Source organism: Gossypium arboreum, chromosome 8 (genome assembly GCF_025698485.1).
Source record: "Gossypium arboreum isolate Shixiya-1 chromosome 8, ASM2569848v2, whole genome shotgun sequence".
In the NCBI taxonomy this organism is placed as follows: domain Eukaryota; kingdom Viridiplantae; phylum Streptophyta; class Magnoliopsida; order Malvales; family Malvaceae; genus Gossypium; species Gossypium arboreum.
Genome location: NC_069077.1, coordinates 60,149,342 through 60,153,731, shown reverse-complemented (window position 1 = coordinate 60,153,731; position 4,390 = coordinate 60,149,342). Strand labels below are relative to the sequence as shown.

The window sequence follows — 4,390 nt, the reverse complement described above, 5'->3', positions numbered from 1 at the left end:
GTGGGTTTAACATTCCGGTATTGCTATAAGCTATACTTCTGTTCGATAGGTGCGCTTGCATTTATCGTGATAATAGTTAGTTTTCAAGTACGGTCAATCATAATATAAAACTTATCATGCACATCAAGTTTTTTGAGCCGTTGCCGGGGTCTAAGATATTAGGAACGCTTAGTTTTTATTACTTTAGCTATTTATTTTATTGAAATTTAATTTTTATTTTAATTTTGTTTATATCACTAAATTTTATTTTATTTACTTCTGACAGGTTTTTAATAGTTTATGACTAGAAGAAAACCGTCAGGACCCTTACTTTTTGATAGTGAGATCGAAAGCATAGCTCGCAGAAATCGAAGAGAAATAAGGCGAAGCCTAAGATACATAGAGGAAGAGGGAGCGGAAGATATTCACACCACAACCGATGAGATGGTTGAAAATCAAGCTCCTGCGATTGCTGCTGATCCAGTAAATCAGAATCTTGCTCCTCATACTATGTATGATTATGCTAAACCTAACTTAACAGGAATTGAATCGAGTATAGTTAGACCTACTGTTGCTGCAAATAATTTTGAACTGAAACCTAACACAATTCAAATGATACAACAGTTCGTTCAATTTGATGGTTTGCAGGACGAGGATCCAAACACTCATTTAGAAAATTTTTTGGAACTCTGCGACACATTTAAAATCAATGGCGTTTCTGATGATGTCATTCGCCTTCGATTATTCCCTTTTTCATTAAGGAATAAGGCTAAACATTGGTTGAACTCGTTACTACGAGGGTCAATCACTACTTGGGAACAAATGGTCTAAAAGTTTTTACTTAAATATTTTCCGCCGGCTAAAACGGCTAAATTGAGGAATGATATCTCTTCTTTTGTCCAGATGGATCTAGAAACTCTTTATGATGCATGGGAGAGATAAAATGACCTATTGAGAAGGTGCCCTCACCATGGGTTACCCTTATGGTTGCAGGTTCAGACATTTTACAATTGTGTGAGCCCCTCAACAAGCCAACTGATCGACTCAGCCGCCGGTGGAACATTAAACAACAAAACACCTGAAGAGAATTATGAATTTATTGAAGAGATGTCACTGAATAACTATCAGTGGCAAGTCATGAGAACAAAACTGAAAAAAGCAGCTGGTGTTTTCAACCTCGACGCGGTCACTATACTGTCAAACCAGCTAGAACTTTTAAATAAAAAGAGTGCTGGTGTATATAGTTTTACTCAGGTACATCTAGTGATGAGGTGTGATTCAAATGGAGGAATGCACAACCTAGATTTTCCACCCTTCAACCCTGGCACCAAGAAGGAACAAGTTCACTACATGGGTAATAACTCTAGACCTCAAAATAACCCAAATAGTAACACTTATAATGCAGGTTGGAGGAACCATCCCAATTTCTTGAGGGGTGGTAAAGGAAATCAAAGGCCACAGCATCCTCCGAGTTTTCAACAACCACCTTACCAGCAGGAAAAGAAATTGAACTTTGAGGAGATACTAACAAAATTCATAGTGGTATCTGAAACAAGTTTCCAAAACACCGAGACAGCTTTTAGAAATCAGCAAGCATTAATTCAAGGGCTCGAGAATCAAATAGGCCAGTCAGCAAAGATAATTTTCGAATGACCACAAGCTAGTTTGCCGAGTAATACTGAAAATAACCCAAGGGAGCAGCTTAATGCAATTACTGTTCGAGATGAAGAAGGATTAGTGGAACCTGAACCAGAACCGAGGCAATGAATTATGGTAAGAAAAGGTAAGGATGAGGTGGACCACAGCGAGAAAAAACCGGTAAGTAGAGAATATAAACCTCGAGTACCATACCCAAGTGCGACAAGGAAATACTACACAAATGAACAATTTGGTAAATTCCTTAAATTATTAAAGAAATTACATATTAACTTACCGTTTATTGAAGTTCTTTGGCAGATGCCAAACGCGGTTAAATTTTTAAAGGAGATTTTAACAAATAAGCGGTAGTTGCATGACGCGTCACATGTAGAGCTTAATGCAGTTTGTTCGGTGATTCTGCAAAATAAATTACCTCTCAAATTAAAAGATCCAGGGAGTTTTAGAATTCCTTGTTTAATTGGTAGTTTAACTGTGAACAATGCTTTAGCTTATTTAGGGGCAAGTATAACTGTTATGCCTTATAAAATGTTTAAACAGCTAGGTCTTGGGAAACCCAAACAAATTAGGATGAGCATTCAATTGGCTGATAAAACCATTAGATTTCCTAGGGGTATCATTGAAGATGTTCTTGTTAAAATCTATAAATTTATGTACCCAGTAGACTTTGTTGTTTTAGACATGGATGAGGATAGTGACGTGCCTTTAGTTCTAGAGAGACCCTTTCTAGCAATTGCTAGGACTATCATTGATGTTGGTACAGGTGAACTCACATTATGTGCAGGTGATGAAACAATTACCTTTCAAGCTCGCGACTCGATTAAAACACCAAGTAATAGAGGTAATTGTATAAATTCTATTATTAAGATTGATCATGTGGTTCCACCTTCGTTGTAGGAAGCACTTCTAAAAGACGCGACTGAGCCTCATCTTAACATATGCAAAGACCAAACTATCTATGAAGAGCGACGACTACAGATTTAGGGATTAGATGAATGGCAGATACCGGTTAAGGAAAAATAAAAATACACGACAAACCAAATCAGCGCCATGACAAACCTAAGGTTAAGACGAATCAATTTAAGATAAGGGACGAGGTGATATTGGATGAAGCAGACCCTCGAATTGAAGCACACAAGTCTAATGCAAATGAAGTAACACCCTTTACGGTACTGAATATTTTGCCATACGGTACAGTCGAGGTAACACATCCCAAAGTCGGCACTTTCAAGGTAAATAGTACTCGACTTAAACCTTATTTTGTTAAGAATGATAGCAGAAAAAAGGAGTTTCAACTCCTTGAAGCACCATGACTATGCGAAATCGAGGTAAGTAAAGCTTAGACTATAAATAAGCACTTTTCGGGAGGCAAGTATTAATTTCTTTAAATTTTAGTTTTTAACATCTAAATCATTAACTGAGTCCTTGAACACAGGTTTGCCAAATCCACACGACCAGGCACACGGGCGTGCCTTAGGCCGTGCTCATACCACAGGCGGTGACATGGCTGTGCGATACGACTGTGTGAAAACAGAGAAATTTTTTTCTTAAAACACGAGATTCAATACATTGCCACGACCGTGCTACATGACCGTGGGCAATCTGCCAAATTAACACGGGCATGTAACACGCCTGTGCCCACCACCCGTGGTCGAAACTATCAAAATAACACGGGCGTACGCATATATACACGGACGTGGAAAAAGCAAATGAAGCAGGATACTGCTGTGCGACACGACTGTGTGCACCAATACGCCCAAAGACCACGGGCGTGGGCTGAATTGCAGACGCACCTAAATTTGAAAACCACGAAACACGGGCTGAAATAAGGGCACATGGGCGTGCCCCACGGCCGTGTGCCTCAATATCTATATAAACCCCCACTATTCATCATCCCCTTCCCCAATACCCTAACCCTAGCTGCCGCTCTCTCTGCCGCCGTCGCCACCTAAGCTCCAACCATCACCCCAAAATCCACCCTTTCTCCTCCCTTTTCCTCTATACGCATTAAATCTTCTCTCTTGTCCTCCTTTCCCTACACATTCTTTTCTTATTCTCTCTTTCTCCACACTACAAACCCCCACCATCGCGCCGTCGCTCCTTCGGCCACCTATCCTTCAGTTTCAGCTTTCTCTTCTCTTTTGCCTTCTATTGATGCTTACTATCATGATGATCTTAATTTTCCCCTATTACTTACATTTTGTTTATTAATTGTTTATCATATCATCCTCGTTCTTAGGATCTATTTCACGTATTTTGTACCTTTTTTTACCATTATTAGCTACTTTCATCTATTTCGTGTTGAATTTAGTCATGCTATTACTATGCCACTTGCCATGAAATTTCTGTTGTAAATTAATTTATGTTATGAAGTTTGATTGCTTTTGGTTGAGTCTTGTTAGTGTCATTAGTTTTTGGTTGAATTTGTTAGTTTAATTATATTCATGGTTAATTCCTTTTTGGATTTGTTAGCATATGTTATCTTCTTCGTTCATTAAGACATGATAACCATTCTTCTTGCAGGCATACCATGTCAAATCCACGTAGTAAGAAAACCACCGCCCCCACTTCAAAAAAGTAGAACGGACCCGGAGCCACATCAGAGAGCGCATTTGCCGAAGTGCGCCACCCCTTCCTACAGTTTCCCTTAGGACCCCAGGAGGAAATTTTTCAGATACTCCGTGCGAGACCCATCAGCGTGGGCCGATGTATTGATTGGACCGCTCTAGAGCAGATCCAATTCACTGACACAGTC

The 4,390-nt window shown here is 39.5% G+C and overlaps 1 non-coding gene across 1 annotated transcript; it reads right to left on the bottom strand.

Annotated features, from left to right (window-relative positions):
* Positions 1 to 849: 849 nt before the first annotated feature.
* Positions 850 to 956, bottom strand: LOC128280011 (small nucleolar RNA R71). The gene has a single exon (XR_008270193.1). It is a non-coding gene; the product is annotated as a small nucleolar RNA R71 (small nucleolar RNA).
* Between the last annotated feature and the right edge of the window lie 3,434 nt (positions 957 to 4,390).